Here is an 18881-nt window from a genome sequence, read left to right on the forward strand (position 1 = left end):
GTAACCATGCCTTAAAGCTATGGATAAAATCCATTAGTCTTTCACCTCTCTTAAAAGAAAAATGTTTTAATTCAAAAGAACAAGAAGTACATAATTTTCGAAATTATTAGTGAATTTAATTTAATTATATTGATGTGGTGGCAATAACTTTTGTTTTCTGAATGAATGATTGAACAGTGCATATTTTTGATCTTGTTGTTTATGAGTGTTAAAATTGTTGGCTCTTGAAAGAATGATGAACAAAGAGAAATGTTATTGATGATCTGAAAAACATCATGAAATTGATTCTTGAAGCAAGAAAAAGCAGTGAAAAAGCAAAAACTTGTGAAAAAAAAAATTGGCGAAAAATTGAGAAAGAAAAAGAAAAAGCAAGCAGAAAAAGCCAATAGCCCTTAAAACCAAAAGGCAAGGGTAGCAAGGATCCAAGGCTTTGAGCATCAATGGATAGGAGGGCCCAAGGAAATAAAATCCAGGCCTAAGCGGCTAAATCAAGCTGTCCCTATTCATGTGCTTGTGTCATGAAGGTCCAAGTGAAAAGCTTGAGACTGAATGGTTAAAGTCGTGATCCAAAGCTAAAGAGTGTGCTTAAGAGCTCTGGACACCACTAACTGGGGACTTTAGCAAAGCTGAGTCACAATCTGAAAAGGTTCACCCAGTTATGTGTCTGTGGCATTTGTGTATCCGGTGGTAATACTGGAAGACAAAGTGCTTAGGGCCACAGCCAAGACTCATAAAGTAGCTGTGTTCAAGAATCAACATGCCTAACTAGGAAAGTCAATAACACTATCTGAAATTCTAAGTTCCTAGAGAAGCCAATCACTCTAAACTTCAAAGGAAAAAGTGAGATGCCAAAACTGTTCAGAAGCAAAAAGCTACAAGTCCCGCTCATCTAATTAAATTAATATTCATTGATATTTTGGACTTTATAGTATATTCTCTTCTTTTTATCCTATTTGATTTTCAGTTGCTTGGGGACAAGCAACAATTTAAGTTTGGTGTTGTGATGAGCGGATAATTTATACGCTTTTTGGCATTGTTTTTATATAGTTTTTAGTAAGTTTAAGCTACTTTTAGGGATGTTTTCATTAGTTTTTATGCTAAATTCATATTTCTGGACTTTACTATGAGTTTGTGTGTTTTTCTGTGATTTCAGGTAAATTCTGACTGAAATTGAGGGACTTGAGCAAAACTCTGAAGAAGGCTGACAAAAGGACTGCTGATGCTGTTGGAATCTGACCTCCCTGCACTCGAAATGGATTTTCTGGAGCTACAGAACTCCAATTGGCGCGCTCTCAACGGCGTTGGAAAGTAGACGTCCAGGGCTTTCCAGCAATATATAATAGTCCATACTTTATTCGAAGAATGACGACGTAACTTGGCGTTGAACGCCAAGTACACGCTGCTGTCTGGAGTAAAACGCCAGAAAAACGTCATGATCCGGAGTTGAACGCCCAAAACACGTCATAACTCAGAGTTCAACGCCAAGATATGCCTTAGCACGTGAATTCATCAAGCTCAGCCCAAGCACACACCAAGTGGGCCCCGGAAGTGGATTTATGCATCAATTACTTACTCATGTAAACCCTAGAAGCTAGTCTAGTATATATAGGACATTTATCTATTGTATTAGACATCTTTTGACCACTTTAAGTCTTTCATTATTCGGTCACTTGATCATGGAGAGGGCTGGCCATTCGGCCATGCCTGAACCTTTTGCTTATGTATTTTCAACGGTGGAGTTTCTGCACACCATAGATTAAGGGTGTGGAGCTCTGCTGTACCTCAAGTATTAATGAAATTCTATCTTCTTTTATTCAATTCTCTTTTATTCTTATTCCAAGATATTCATTCGTACCCAAGAACATGATGAATGTGATGAGTCAGATTACCCTCATTATCATTCTCACTTATGAATGTGCGTGATTGACAACCATGTCCGTTCTACATGCAACAGAGCTTGAATGCGTATCTCTTAGATTCCCCAACAGAATCTTCGTGGTATAAGTTAGATAGTTGGCGGCATTCATCTGGATCCGGAAAGTCCAACCTTGTCTGTGGTGTTCCGAGTAGGATCCTGGGAGTCCGGAAAGTCCAACCTTGTCTGTGGTGTTCCGAGTAGGATTCCGATCATGAATGACCGTGACGTGCTTCAAACTTTAACCTGCTGGGCGTTGGTGACAGACGCAAAAGAGGGATTCTATTCCAGTAGGAGCGGGAACCAACCGGTGATTAGCCGTACTGTGACAGAGTGCGTTAGCATAGTTTTCACTGCGAGGATGGGATGTAGCTATCAGCCATGGGTGATGCCTCCAGACTGGTTAGCTGTGCGAGTGACAGCCGCACAGGTTATTTCCCCGTGAGGAATGAAAGTAGCCACAGTTGATGGTGAACCCCTATACAAAGCTTGCCATGGAAAGGAGTAAGAAGGATTGAGTAGAAGGAGTAGGAGAGCAGGCGTCCAAGAGCTCTACAGCATCTCCATCCGCTTATCTGAAATTCCCACCAATGAATCTGCATAAGTGTTCTATCCCTTTTATTATTTATTTCTTTTTATTATTCCTATCCTCAAACCCATAAATAATGTTTAATTTGCCTGATTGAGATTTACAAGGTGACCATAGCTTGCTTCATACCAACAATCTCTGTGGATTCGACCCTTACTCACGTAAGGTTATTACTTGGACGACCCAGTACACTTGCTGGTTAGTTGAACGAGATTGTGAAGAAAATAAACAATGCCCTCAGAGTATACATCCTTTATAAATACATAACAAGTGATCACAATTTCTTCCACCATCGACCAATGAGGGCATTGTATGCTGAAGTGACGTCGACTACAATGTAGTCGATGCTTAACGTTTTAGATTGCTCGCCTTTTCCGAAGGTAGTGTGTAGCGAGATGTATCCTAAGGGATGGATCGGGGTATCTCCTAGCCCAAACAGGTCGGTGGGATAGGCCTTTAGTTCTTTTTCTTCAAGTCCGAGTTTGTCGAAGGCCGTTTTGAACAGGATATCTGCAGAGCTTCCCTGGTCAATCAGGGTTCGATGTAAGTTGGCGTTTGCCAGGATAATGGTGATTACCATTGGATCGTCGTGCCCGGGTATTATCCCTTGAGCATCTTCTCGGGTAAACGAGATAGTAGGTAGTTCGGGCAGGGGATTGTCTTCTCGGACGTGGTAGACTTCTTTGAGGTGTCTTTTTCGCGAGGATCTGGATGTTCCTCCGCCTGCAAAACCTCCATTTATCATGTGAACGTGCCTTTCAGGGGTTCGCGGGGTTTGTTCAGCCCGATCTTCGTTATCTCCCCTCCTTCTCTTCTTGGTCTCTTCTCCTTTCTCTGCTATGTATCTGTCGAGTTTTCCTTCTCTGGCTAGCTTTTCTATAACATTCTTTAGGTCGTGGCAGTCGTTAGTAGAATGACCGTAGAGCTTGTGATATTCACAGTATTCGGACCGATCTCTCCCCGCTCTCTTGTGTTTTAGCGGTCGAGGTGGTGGGATCTTTTCGGTGTGGCATACTTCTCTGTAGATGTCTACCAAGGAGACTCGGAGGGGGGTGTAACTGTGGTACTTCCGTGGCTTGTCCGAGTTGGTTTCTTCTTTCTTCCTTTGTTCCCGATCTCGATCTCGGAGTGGGTAGGTCGATTCCTTCCTAGAAGAGTCTCTTAGCTGGGAGGTTTCCTCCATGTTGATATATTTTTCTGCTCGCTCCTGCACCTCGTATAGGGAGGTCGGGTATCGTTTGGATAGGGATTGGCTAAATGGTCCCTCCTTTAGGCCGTTTGCTAGTCCCATGATGGCTGCTTCAGTGGGCAAGTGTTGTATGTCCAGGCAGGCTCTGTTGAATCGCTCCATGTACTCTCGGAGAGTTTCTTGGTTACCTTGTTTGATTCCGAGTAGACTGGGGGCATGTTTCGTTTTGTCCTTTTGAATAGAGAACCTTGTCAGGAATTTTTTGGTTAGGTCTTCGAAGCTGGTGATTGATCTTGGTGGCAGGTTGTCGAACCACTTCATGGCCGACTTGGTGAGAGTGGTGGGGAAGGCTTTGCATCGAATCGCGTCGGGGGCGTCGACTAGGTACATTCTGCTTCTGAAGTTGCTGAGGTGGTGGCTTGGATCGGTGGTGCGGTCGTAGAGATCCATATCGGGTGGCTTGAAGTTTCGTGGTACCTTCTCCTTCATGATCTCTTGCGTGAAGGGATCATGGTTGCATTCGGGGGTGGTGCCGCGTTCTGTCCGGTCTTTTAGATTGGCCTCTATTTTCCGTAGTTTTTCTTCTAGTTCTCTGCGCTTTCGAGCCTCCCTTCTCAGATCTTGTTCAGTTTCCTTTTGCTTCTTTATATCCTCTTCGAGTTGTTTCAGTCGGTTCTGTTGTGCCCGAACTGCTTCTAGAATTTCCGAGCTCTTTTCTTTTTCGGAATTTTGTGGATCTTTGTTTGGGAGTGATGTCTTTGGGCGATTCTGTTTGTTTCCTCCTGGAGTGCGTGGTGATAGAGGGCTGTCCGGTCGTTCTCCGGTGTCAACTTCCTCCTCTTGTTCTGATGCGTGGTCATTGTTGAGAGGGTCGTCCGCCATGGTAGAGGGATGACTTCCAGGTCCCCGGCAACGGCGCCAATGTTCCGGGGGTTACCTGAAACGCGTAGCTCGGTCGTCTTTGGAGAGGCCCGAGGTGGGGGTCAGGGACCCGAGCTGGATATGTGAAGTGGTTGGTGGTTGTACCTGCAATGACACTCCGATGCTTAAGTTAGCATGGGTTCAAGCAGGTATGTATAGAGTGTGGAATGTGTGTCATACCTGGGTGTTCCAGTGTATTTATAGTAGTTGGCCGTGATCTTCCCTGGATAAGATATTCTTATCTTATCTTATCTTTTGGGAGTTTTATCTCTATCTTTGTGGAACCGCCTTTCCTAGGCCTTTTCGGCCTTTAGGTTTTGGGCTGCGTTCCTTCTGATGGGCCTTCTTAGCTTTGTTGTCCGAGGTTCGACCTCAGGCGTGGGCCTTGGGACGAGGTCGGACCTTTCATGGATTTTGCCGATTTGGAGGAGCTCGGTCAGGGTATGAACAAGGATCAACATAGCAACTGGGATCTCTGTGAAGTGAGTCGTAGGCATGACATAATGAGCAAAGATTTGCTGCCAAGTCTTGGCCTCTCGGCTCAGATAACTAAAGTGCATCCCCTTGGGTGCCGTGTTATCGGCATCCATAACCCAAGGAGAATCCGGGGTGGCTACCACTGCTCTCAATGCCTCAAAATCAAAAGTCATGCAATGAAGGTCTATCTCGGCCTGCATGAATGCATCAGTGTCACTGGTCTTAGGCTGGCAAGTAAGGGCATCCTCAATGGCCTGCTCGGTGATAGGTACCTCAATCCCCCTAACAAGTACCGAGTCAAGGGTATGGCGGAAGAAATTGCAGTAGAACTCCTGCACCCAAGATCGGTTCACCCGGCTCAATTCCCTATCCAGAAAAGCCAAACCCATCCGGTCAATACGCTGGTGGATGATGTCGGTCAAATCCGATGGAATAACCAGCTTTTTCTCAGTATTCAGATTCTTTGAATTGTAGCTTGGGAATCTGAGTTCACAATAGAGATTGGGAAATTTGACCGTATCATGAGCCGGTAGTAATTGGTTTGCTTTATCTATGTCATTCAGAGGGTTCTGAGCATAGGCAAGCAGTGAGGCAAAAGTGGGGTCTGGTGTTTTCTTCCTCTTTTTGGAAGATAATGCTTTTCCTTTCCCTTTATCCGACATCCTGAAAAATAGAATAGAATATAGGCAATTAAGCACTTAGCACGAAGCAAGTAAAACATGTTCAGGATGTAAAATAGATGGCATGCAAACATGATGTGAATTAAACCTGAAACATGGACAGCAAGTAAAAATAGAAAACATAGCCATAAACCAAGAATTCAATGTTTCAAACAATTGCACAATTCTTAAGGAATAGGCATGTTCATCATCATGACTTAAAAGAATGGTTAAAAGGTTAAAATGCAAGTGAAAGTGAAGTTGGTAAGTAAAGAAGTCAGTGAGTTAGAAAAGTGGAGTTAGAAATTAGTAGTATGATGAGAGATGAACCTTTCAAGCATACAAATCATGTTTACAAGCATGAGGGTATGGACCTAACAGAAGTTGCTTTCACAAGAATTGGTGCTGTGAACTTTAGAAAGTAAATGTGCAGCTCTGAACAAGTATAAATTGAATTTGGAAGAAAGAAGAAGTTGCACATAGAAGTACACCAACACTTGATTCCATTAGGCCAATGTCGAACCCAGGAATCAAATAGAAACGGAAATTAGCCCAAGATGAACTTGGTGTGCAGTAAGAAAAGGTTTAGAAAGTGTATATGCCAAGTCCAATTTGTCAGTAGAAATTAGAAGGGAAAATAGTTCCTTGAAAATTGGGCAGCATTCCGGCTTAAAATTGGACGTTCCTGGATGGCAACATAGCACAACTAGCATGATTACAATATTAATTAATTACAGCGGCAATAAGATAGCATCCAGGCAACACAGATTGCATACAGAGCAACTCAAAATTAGCACTCATCAGACAAGTGATCAAACAGAATATGAACACAAACGGAGCACTTATCAGTTCTAGAATCCTCTATCCAGTCCTAGCTACCTAACCGCAATTATTTCTAACTAATCCTAACATGCAACATTTCAATTTTTAACCAACTAACAGAAAACCAACAGAAATGAAAGATTGATAGAAAGCAGAATTAGGGCAGGAACCTGGGAGCTGGGCAGAATCAAAAATGAAAAAGGGAATTGGAGTCGGAGCGGAAGCAATCAGGATCAGTGAGTCGCGCCGTGGTGGATGGTGGCGGTAATGGCAGGGCGGCCGCTGTGACGGCGTTCGGAAGAGGGAGAGGGGAAGCTGGCTATGGTGAGAGGAGGAAAGTGAGAGGAGAATGTGAGATGGGGGAGGTGAGGGAGAGAGAGGGCTGGCCGGTAGCCGGTGGAGCGGAGGTTGCGGAAAGGAGAGAGGAAGAAGAAGACGGTGGAAAGGAGAGGAAGAAGGAGTGCGCGACTGCGCAATGCTCGTCGCACATTAGGTTATCATCCTTTTGAATCGACGCGCGCGTGCATCTTGCGCGTCCGCGTGCATTGATGAAACTCGGGACCTACGCGTACGCGTACAACGCGCACAAGCGTGGATGATCAAAATAGGTAAACACGCGTGCGCATACCGTGCGCGCACACGTGCAAGGAGTTGGGCTGGAGGCTTAAGGTTGGCCTAGATTAGGCCTAACTCTCTGGAAAATGGCCTCGAGGTTGCGCTACTAGACCTGCGCACACGCGGCAAGTGCGCGTCCGCGCGGGTTGAGTTGGGCTGGGGGCTTGAAGTTGGCCCAGATCCAGCGTAACTCTCTGGGGATTGGCTCAAGATTTTGCAGCAGCAGATCGATGCGGACGCGGCAGGTGCACGTTTGCGCGGGTTTCCCTATTGCTGTATGGACGCGCACGCACGTAGTGCGCGTCAGCGTGCGATGAATTGGGCTTGAGGCATAACGCTGGCCTAGGAGAGGCCCAACTCTCTGGAATATGGGTGATGATGTATCTGCTCATGGACGCGTGCGCATACATTGTGCGTCCGCGTCCACTCCCCCTCTCTTTTTTTTTTAATAGAAAATGACTAAAAGCTCTAAATTGCCCAAAGACTCCCCATGATGTTTACAACACCTTATTTAGTCAAAAACCACATACTTTCTAAAATGCAAGTTGGTTTTGAGATTTATTCTATTTCTACTAAGTACAACATGCATGTTGATATGCTAGCAACTAATGTACACAAACAAGCTAATTATGAGATGAAAAAAAACTACCTACAATGGTGACTCAAATCACTTATTAAACAAAATTAGAAGAGAGTGGAAAGAGTTTACCATGGTGGGTGTCTCCCACCTAGCACTTTTAGTTTAAGTCCTTAAGTTGGACATTTTGATGGAGTCCTTGCTAGAGTGGCTTATGCTTGAACTCTTCTTCGAATCCCCACCAGTGTTTGCACTTCCAATAGCCTCCGGGGTCCCAACTTAAACGTACGAGGCTTTCAAGGGGGCCTAAGCAAGTAACAAGGCCCCTAAGTTGATAGTGGTCTATGTATGTTCCGGGGTCCCATACTTTATTTGTCAACCCCTTTTCTTCTTGAGCTTCATGCTTCCATTTGAGTGGCAAACTCATTGAATTCTCGATTAGGCCTCCAAACATTCTCCTAGACCCACGCAATTTGGTTCTACACCATCCATTGCCATTCAACCTTGAGCAAGCGCCCATCATGAACTTAGAGTGATGTTTCCAACCACTACATGACCCTTTTCTTACTCCTCAATCCACAAAGAGCTCTAAGTTGCCCATCCGTCTTAAGTAAACCATATTCAAGTGGGAAAGTAAAGATTAGAGATAAGGATTTTACCCACTTGAATGTTATGTTGGATGGTGACTTAGGAAGGGGTGGTCCCAATGATCTTGCAAGCTCCACTCCCTTGTACTCTTCCTTGATTACCTTCACCTCTTCACAAGCTTCTTCAAATTCAACCTCATCCTCTTGGTGGCTTCTTTCCAATTCATTCTCTTCTTCATTGCTTACCAACGGCATGGGAGAGGATTCAGTCGTAGATAAGAAATTCTCAATGATTGAATCCATCTCTCGATCAACCTCTTCCAATCTTTCATTACTCATACTATGCCTTGGAGGTTGCGCATCATCCTCCTCAACATCATTTTCAAGTTTAATGGGAGAGACTTCAACAACTTCCACAAGATCATCAACAATATCACTTGGTGTGGAAGTGTTCTCAAGCTTGAAATCCACCTCTTGTTTAACTTCCTTTAACTCTTCAACCATTTCTTCTTTCTCAATGATCTCTTCCTCCTTCACTTGTTGCAAGACATATCCCATCTCCTTGTCCTCGTGTTGGGATCTTAAAATCTCCTTCATGCTCATCTCTTCGATTGATTTCTCACATTCATCCGTGGAGATGCTTTGCTTGTTGTATGAATCCCAAGAATATATCTTTTGACGGATGGTTGCTTGAAGTCGATCCATTTCTTCCTTAAAACGATCCCTTAATTCCGGTTCCGCTTTACTAATATAAGTAGGATCATACTGCTCTTGGATTAATGGACATTGATATGCTTCCATGAAGGTCTGTGGCAGAGAGGGAAAATCATGATATAGTTGGAAAGGAGATTCATCAAGGTTTTGAGGTGGGAAGTTATTTTGGTTATTGGTAGAGGGTGGAATTATACGGGACGTAAATTCTTGGAGGGTAGAGGTGAAACTCGTGAGTGCGGTTTGGAGCTCTTCTTGCTCTTGAAGAATGATACCAAGTGTATCATTCATGGGGACTTGGGTTGGAGGGTAAAGATGTTGGAGTGGTGGTGATTCAAGGGTTGCTTGTTCATAATCGTCACAAGGGTATGCATAGGGGGAATATAGACTTGGATCATATGTAGGCAATTGGTGGAAATAAGATGTGGGTTGAGAATATGGTGTATAGAATGATGGTGGTTGAGTGGTATAACCATGATAAGAATCATCATATCCGTAGGAATGATATGCATTATAAGAAGGATTACCATCATAGTAACTTGAAGGGGAAGGTTGCCATGATGATTTCTCAAATGGATGTGGTTCCCTTCCTAAGAATTCATCTCTCCCATAATGTGAGCCATCATTCAAGTTTTCCTCGCCTACAACGTAGTCATAGTCATATCCAAAATCACAAGGACGAGAATTCATAGTGGCAAATAGGAACAAAACTAATGGAGATCTAATGAAAACTAACAAACAAGCAAAAGACAAATATATCTACAATATTCACATATTTACATTAACCAAAAACATGGCACTCATGTGCATTCCCCGGCAACGGCGCCATTTTGATGAATGAATTTTTGCCGGTATAGAAATTATCGAGTAATCAATCGTAGTATAGTCTAAACCGACGCAAAATCCATCATCAAACAATTCTACAATCCATAACCGAGAGTATTAGTCCCAAGTCGTTCTTCCCTAGGAATGCTACAAGGATGCATGTTATTGGTTAAGTGGTCTTTTGTGGCTTGAAGAGAGTGGCATAAAAGTGATAATAAAAGAAAACAACAATCAATCAATATTAAAAGCCTTGGCCAAGGTTGAACATTGGAAGTTCCATCACTATAGCTTCCTTCAATTGTGATAACATAGGAGTGTTGCTTCACTTAGTTAACCCCTAATTATAGAGGAAAGTCAAGTAAAAGTAACTAACTTGAATCACAAGTCCTAGTCTTACCCTAGGGAAGTCTAGCTTTAGTGCACTCTAAGTCAATTAGCAATTCTCAATTCTTAATCAACAATTGACATCCATTATTCAAGTGTGTCCAATGACTCAACCACTAGGCCAAGTGAGGGGGTGCTACTCCATATCTAAAGTTGGCATTTTCTCAAACATTTGGAGAGCAAGAACGAAAGACATAGTAAAATTGAGAAGAGGTTTAGAATCAAAGTGATTTAACACAAGAGATTAACAAGAATCAACAATGAACAACAATGAAAATGAGATCTTCAATGAATTAATAGAATCCAAAACAACAAAGTTAAATCTAAGATCTATGAGAATTGAACAATTACAAACATTAATTGAGATTAGAGAAGATGATCTACAACATGAACAAAGTAAAGTGAGAGTTGCAATAGATCTCACCAAGGAATGGTTGAGAATTGAGAAAATGAAGATGAATCCTAGAGAGAGGTTGGAGTTTCTCTCTCTACAAATGTAACTAACTAAAAATATCTAAGAAAACTTGTAAAATGAGTTTATGGATGTGAATGTGTATTAATCCCCTTCAATCCTTGGTTCTTATATGCAATTTGGCGCCAAAGTTGGTTGCTGAAACCTTCCAAAATCGCCAGGCACGTGTTGCAATAACAGAATCACGTGCGGACTACGACGCGTGCGCGCACGGTACGCGTACGCGTCCCTGGCCGATTTTGCAATGTGCGCGCGGGCGCCTTGTGCGCGTGCGCGTGCTTGGCTGATTTCACTTCTTTGACTTTTTATGCTTCTCTCCACTTGTATGCTTCCTTCCTTGCTCCCTTTGATCCATGCCTAGCCTATTTCAATTCTGGAATTACTAGCAAACACATCAAGCCATCTTATGGAATCAAAGAGGAATTAGAATTCATCAAAATAAGGCTTAAAAAGCATGTTTTTACACTTAAGCACAAATACGGGAGAGATAACAAAACCATGCTAATTCATAGGCTAAATGTGAGAAAAGGTCATCAAAATACTCTAAATTCAATACAAGATAAACCCTAAAAATGGGGTTTATCATTCCTCACCCCCAACAATGGAGTTTAGAGACTCATGCCATCAAAGTGTATAAAATTCAGATCTGAAAATGTCATGAGGTGCAAAGTAAGTCTCTAAAAGTTGTTTAAAAAGTAAACTAGTAACCTAGGTTTACAGAAAATGAGTAAACTATGATAGATAGTGCAGAAATCCACTTCTGGGGCCCACTTGGTGTGTGCTGGGGCTGAGACTTAAGCTTCTCACGTGCCTGGGGCTGTTTTGGGCGTTCAACGCCAGGTTGTAACCTGTTTCTGGCATTGAACTCTAGCTTGTAACCTGTTTCTGGCGCTGGATGCCAGACAGCAGCATGATACTGGCGTTTAATGCCAGTTTACGTCGTCTATCTTCGCGCAAAGTATGGACTATTATATATTGCTGGAAAGCCCTGGATGTCTACTTTCCAACGCCGTTGAGAGCGCGCCAATTGGACTTCTGTAGCGCGAGAAAATCCATTTCGAGTGCAGGGAGGTCAGAATCCAACAACATCAGCAGTCCTTTTTCAGCCTAACTCAGATTTTTGCTCAGCTCCCTCAATTTCAGCCAGAAAATACCTGAAATCACAGAAAAACACACATGTCCAGAAATATGATTTTTTTCCTAAAAACTAATAATATTCTACTAAAAACTAATTAAAACATGCTAAAATCTACATGAAATTACCCACAAAAAGCATATAAAATATCCGCTCATCACAACACCAAACTTAATCTGTTGCTTGTCCCCAAGCAACTAGATGAAAAAAATAGGATAAAAAGAATTTAAGGAGTAATAAAATCTCTGAGTTTTAAGTGAAGCTCAGATTCTAATTTAGATGAGCGGGGCTAGTAGCTTTTTGTTTCTGAACAGTTTTGGCATCTCCCTTTATCCTTTGAAATTCAAAATGATTGGCATCCATAGGAACTCAGAATTCAGATAATATTATTGATTCTCCTAGTGTAGTATGTTGATTCTTGAACACAGTTACTTTATGAGTCTTGGCCATGACCCTAAGCACTTTGTTTTCCAGTATTACCACCGGATACATAAATGCCACAGACACATGACTGGGTGAACCTTTTTGGATTGTGACTCAGCTTTGCTAAAGTCCCCAGTTAGAGGTGTCCAGAGCTCTTAAGCACACTCTTTTTGCTTTGGATCACGACTTTAACCACTCAGTCTCAAGCTTTTTACTTGGACATGCATGCCACAAGCACATGGTTAGGGACAGCTTGATTTAGCCGCTTAGGCCTGGATTTATTTCCTTGGGCCCTCCTATCCATTAATGCTCAAAGCCTTGGATCCTTTTTACCCTTGCCTTTTGGTTTTAAGGGCTATTGGCTTTTTTTGCTTACTTTTTCTTTCTCTCTTTTTTTTCTTCTCTCTTTTTTTTCTTTTTTTTTTCACTGCTTTTTCTTGCTTCAAGAATCAATTTCATGATTTTTCAGATCATCAATAACATTTCTCTTGTTCATCATTCTTTCAGGAGCCAACAATTTTAACATTCATAAAATTTCAATATAAAAAATATGCACTGTTCAAACATTCATTCAGAAGACAAAAAGTATTGCCACCACATATAAATAATTAGAATTTTCCTTATTAAGAACTCGAAAAAAAATTAAATTGCCTCTTTATTCTAAAAATCTACTATTTTATTCATGTTTGATGATGATGAGAAAAATAAATTATAACTTAATTGGAAATAAAACCAAAATAGACATGCTAATTACTAGTACTCCTATATAACTTCTAAGGTAAATTTCTATAATAATACTATCACAAAGTTAAAGCTTAAAATTAGAACTTAACAACCTGTATTTTGGGAAGTGGATGTTCCTTTAGTCTGTGGGGTGCTTGGTCCTTCAAGGAATGGCTTCTGACGCTTTAGTTCCTTCAGTTCACATCCTTGCTCTTCCTGTTCCCTTAGGTGCCATGATCTTGATAAGTTTTAGCTCAGTGATCATGGCAAATCACACCAAACTTAGAGGTTTGCTTGTCCTCAAGCAAAAGAAAGGAAAGGAGAGGAATAGAGGGAGAGGCAATTTCGAAATCCAAAAGATATGATGAGTTGAAAAAGAATTGAAAAAGATTTGGATTGGAAAAAGATTTGTGTTTATGAATTAAGATACATTTGATATTTTTGAAAAAGGGATTTTTGAAATTAGGGTTTTTAGAAATTAGGATTAAAATTTTTGGAATTGAAGGATGATATTTTGAAACATGTTTATGCAAGAAATCATGAATTGAAACATAAAAATTAGAAAATTTGTGAAGAAAAATGAATTTTACCTCCTCCCCACCATTCTGGCGTTAAACGCCCAAATGCTGCTTGTTTTGGGTGTTTAACGCCCAATTGCTGCTTCTCCTGGGCGTTCAACGCCTAGCTGTTGCTTCTTTCTGGCATTGAACGCCAGGAAGTCCTTTGTCACTGGGCGTTTTTCTAAACGCCCAGGATGCTGTAATTTGGCGTTAAACGCCCAGAAGGAGCTTCTTTCTGGCGTTGAACGCCTAGTGGATGCTTCTTTTGGGCGTTCAACGCCCAAAACGTTTCTTACTGGCTTTTTCACGCCAGTGAGCTTCCAAATCCCCTGTAACTCTGTGAATTCAATCAATTGCTATTTTACCTTTTGAAGATACTTTGACCTATACCTGTAAAAATTAATTAACAAAAACAAATAAAATTGAATTTTGTGAATGGCTAGGTTGCCTCCCAGCAAGCGCTTCTTTATTGTCTTTAGCTGGACTATTACTGAGCTCTAATCAAGTCTCAGTTTTGAGCATTCTTGCTCAAAATTGCCTTCAAGATAATGTTTAACTCTCTGTCCATTAACAATGTCTGCAATGTCTGCACACCATGGTACTTCCTGGATGGCAAAGAGTTACTCATCTGGAAAGTTTTCAGAGATTTCAGTAAAAGGGAGGGACGCCCCTTCTACTGGTTCTATTCGGGACAGGTGGTCTGCTACCTGATTCTCTGTCCCTTTTCTGTCTCTTATTTCTATATCAAACTCTTGCAGAAGCAACACCCATCTTATGAGTCTGGTTTTGAATCCTGCTTTATGAGTAGATACCTAAGAGCAGCATGGTCAGTGTACACAATCACTTTTGATCCTACTAAATAGGATCTAAACTTGTCAATGGCGTAAACCACTGCAAGCAGCTCTTTTTCTGTGGTTGTGTAATTCTTCTGTGCGTCATTTAGAACACGACTGGCATAGTAAATGACGTGCAGAAGCTTGTCATGTCTCTGTCCCAACACTGCACCGATGGCATGGTCACTGGCATCACACATTAATTCAAATGGTAATGTCCAGTCTGGTGCAGAGATGACTAGTGCTGTGACCAGCTTAGCTTTCAGAGTCTCAAACGCCTGCAGACATTCCTTATCAAAGATAAATAGCGTGTCAGCAGCTAGCAGATTACTTAAAGGTTTGGCGATTTTTGAAAAATCCTTTATAAACCTCCTATAGAATCCTGCATGCCCCAGAAAGCTTCTGATTGCCTTAACATTGGCAGGTGGTGGTAATTTTTCAATTACCTCTACCTTAGCTTGATCCACCTCTATTCCCTTGTTCGAAATTTTGTGCCCAAGGACAATTCCTTCAGTCACTATAAAGTGACATTTTTCCCAGTTTAAAACCAGGTTAGTCTCTTGGCATCTCTTTAGAACAAGTGCTAGATGGTCAAGACAGGAGCTGAATGAGTCTCCAAATACTGAAAAGTCATCCATGAAAACTTCGAGAAATTTTTCCACCATATCAGAGAAAATTGAGAGCATGCACCTCTGAAAGGTTGCAGGTGCATTGCACAGGCCAAATGGCATCCTTCTGTACGCAAATACTCCAGATGGACATGTGAATGCTGTTTTCTCTTGATCCTGGGGATCTACTGCAATTTGATTATAACCTGAATATCCATCCAAGAAGTAGTAGTATTCATGACCTGCTAATCTTTCTAGCATCTGGTCTATGAATGATAAAGGAAAATAATCCTTTCTGGTGGCTGTAATGAGCCTTCTATAATCAATACACATACGCCACCCTGTAACTGTTCTTGTAGGAACCAGTTCATTTTTTTCATTATAAACCACTGTCATGCCTCCCTTCTTAGGGACGACTTGGACAGGGCTTACCCAGGGGCTGTCAGAAATAGGATAAATAATCCCAGCCTCTAGTAATTTAGTGACCTCCTTCTGCACCACTTCCTTCATGGCTGGATTCAGCCGCCTTTGTGGTTGGACCACTGGCTTGGCGTCACCCTCCAATAGGATCTTGTGCATGCATCTAGCTGGGCTAATGCTCTTAAGATCACTGATGGACCACCCAAGAGCTGTCTTGTGTGTCCTTAGCACTTGAATTAGTGCTTCCTCTTCCTGTGGCTCTAAGGTAGAGCTTATGATTACAGGAAAGGTATCACCTTCTCCCAGAAATACATATTTCAGGGATGGTGGTAATGGTTTGAGCTCGGGTTTAGGAGGTTTCTCCTCTTCCTGAGGGATTTTCAGAGGTTCTATTATTCTCTCTGATTCCTCCAGATTAGGCTGAACATCTTTAAAGATGTCCTCTAGCTCTGATTCGAGACTTTCAGTCATATTGATCTCTCTTACCAAAGAGTCAATAATATCAACACTCATGCAGTCATTTGGGGTGTCTGGATGTTGCATGGCTTTGACAACATTCAACTTGAACTCCTCCACATTGACTCTCAGGGTTACTTCCCCTTTTTGGACGTCAATGAGGGTTTGGCCAGTTGCTAGGAAAGGTCTTCCTAGAATGAGAGTTGCACTCTTGTGCTCCTCCATTTCCAGCACCACAAAGTCAGTGGGAAAGGCAAATGGCCCAACCTTGACAATCATGTCTTCAATCACGCCTGATGGGTATTTAATGGAGCCATCAGCAAGTTGAAGACATATCCGGGTTGGTTTGACTTCTTCAGTCAAACCAAGCTTTGTGATAATAGATGCATGTATTAGGTTGATACTTGCCCCAAGATCACATAGAGCTTGCTTGGTACAATTACCCTCTAATGTCCCGGGGTCTTTAAGCTTCTCAGGTAAGCTTTTCAGAATGACTGCACTGCATTCTTCAGTGAGGTAAACTTTTTCAGTTTTCTCTCCAATCCTTCTTATGACTTAAGATCTCTTTCATGACTTAGCATAAGAGGGTATTTGCTCAAGTGCTTCTGCAAACGAAATCTTTATTTCAAGAGTCCTGAGATAGGCTGCAAAGCGGGCAAATTGCTTATCCTGTTCCGCTTGGCAGAGTTTTTGAGGATGAGGCATTTTGGCTTTATATTCCTCAACCTTAGTTGCTGCAGATTTATTACTTATAGAAGTGGGTTGGGAAGCCTTTTTAGAAGGGTTGTTATCAGCATTTGTATGTGACTGATCCCCCACTGGCGTTTGAATGCCAGGGGTGGAAGCTGGAGTGGCATTAGACGCCAACTCCTTATCTGTTACTGGCGTCTGAACGCCAGAACTGAGCTCCCTTTGGGCGTTCAACGCCGGATTCATGCTTGTTTCTGGCGTTCAACGCCAGGAATGAGCATGGTCTGGGCGTTCAGCGCCAGCATTATTCCTCTCTGGGCTCTGATTATCCTCAGAGGGATTTTGAGTAGCCATTTGTTCATTTCTTGGCTTCCTGCTGCTTTGAAGTGAGGTATTTAATATTTTCCCACTTCTTAATTGAACTGCTTGGTATTCTTCTGCTATTTATTTTGACAATTGCTTTTCTGTTGGCTTTAACTGTACTTCCATATTCCTGTTAGCCATTCTTGTTTCTTGTAGTATTTCCTTGAATTCGGCTAGCTGCTGGGTTAGAAAGTCTAATTGTAGATTGAATTCATTAGCCTGATCCACAGGATTGAGTTCAGCATTTACTGCTTAGGTACAAATGCTGATTTCTGGCAACTGTATCAATAAGCTCTTGAGCTTCTTCAATTGTTTTTCTCATATGTATAGATCCACCAGCTGAGTGATCTAGAGAAATCTGAGCTTTTTCTGTAAGCCCATAGTAGAAGATGCTAATTGCACCCACTCTGAAAACATTTCAGAGGGGCATTTTCTCAGCATCTCTCTGTATCTCTCCCAGGCATCATAAAGGGATTCATTATCTCCTTGTTTGAAGCCTTGGATGCTTACCCTTAGCTGTGTCATCCGTTTTGGAAGAAAATAGTGATTCAGGAATTTTTCTGACAGTTGTTTCCATGTCTTTATGTTGTTCTTAGGTTGGTTATTTAACCACCTCTTAGCTTGATCTTTTACAGCAAATGGAAACAGTAATAATCTGTAGACATCCTGATCTACTTCCTTATCATGCACTGTGTCAGCAATTTGTAAAAATTATGCCAGAAACTCTGTAGGTCCTTCATGTGGAATACCGGAATACTGGCAGCTTTGCTGCACCATGATAATGAGCTGAGGATTCAACTCAAAGCTACTAACTCCAATGGAGGGTATACAAATACTACTCCCATATGAAGCAGTAGTGGGGTTAGCATATGACCCCAGAGTCCTCCTGGACTGTTCATTTCCACTTAATTCCATGATAGAACAAGGGGGATGATATGTATGTTGATATTGTTTATTTTATTATAAGAATAATCTTTGAAATAATAAAATAAAACAAAAACCGAAATAAAAATAAAATAAATAAAGAAAGAAAATTAAGAATTAAAAATTTGAAAACTTTTACGAAGATTTTCGAAAATTTGAGGAGAGAGAGAAAGTGGTTCGGATATTTTTGAAAAAGATTTTTTTTTTTGAAACTTAAAAAGATAAGAATTGAAAAATTTTTGAAATTGAAATTTGAATTTTTATCTAGAAATTTCGAAAATATAGTTTATAATTAGTTAGAAAAGATATTTATTTTTTTGTTTTGAATTTTGAATTTTATGATGAAAGAGAAAAACACATAAAAGACACAAGACTTAAAACTTTTAGATCTAATGCTCCTTATTTTCGAAAATTTTAGAGGGAAAACACCAAGGAACACCAAACTTAAAAATTTTAAGATCAAAACACAAGAAAGACTCAAGAACACCTTGAAGATTCACAAGAATACCAAGAACAAAAGAGAGAACACCAAACTTAAAATTTTTAGAAAACCAAGATAAATTTTCGAAAATTAAAGCAAGATCAACAAGAAAACACCAAACTTAAAGTTTGGTACAAGATTAACTTAAGAAAAATTATTTTTGAAAAAAAAGATTTTAAAAAGAAGATGCCTAGTTGCCAAGAACATAAGCCAACGCTATAACCAACTGAGCTAAAAATGTAACGTATTTTAAAGATGTATTATTTTTATGGATAAAAGTATAATTTTTGAAAGTTAATGTTTTGAAAAAGCACAAGAAAAACAAGAGAAGACACAAAACAAGAAAAACTCAAGATCAAACAAGAAAAATAAACAAGAACAATTTCAAGATCAATGAAGAACAAAGAACACAAATTTGAAAAGTTAAAGAAAAATATAAAATATGCAATTAACACCAAACTTTGAACAAGACACTAAACTCACGAAAAAAATTAAAAATTGATAAAGAAAAATAATATTTTT

The sequence above is a fragment of the Arachis hypogaea genome, chromosome 4 (assembly GCF_003086295.3).
Source record: "Arachis hypogaea cultivar Tifrunner chromosome 4, arahy.Tifrunner.gnm2.J5K5, whole genome shotgun sequence".
NCBI lineage: Eukaryota > Viridiplantae > Streptophyta > Magnoliopsida > Fabales > Fabaceae > Arachis > Arachis hypogaea.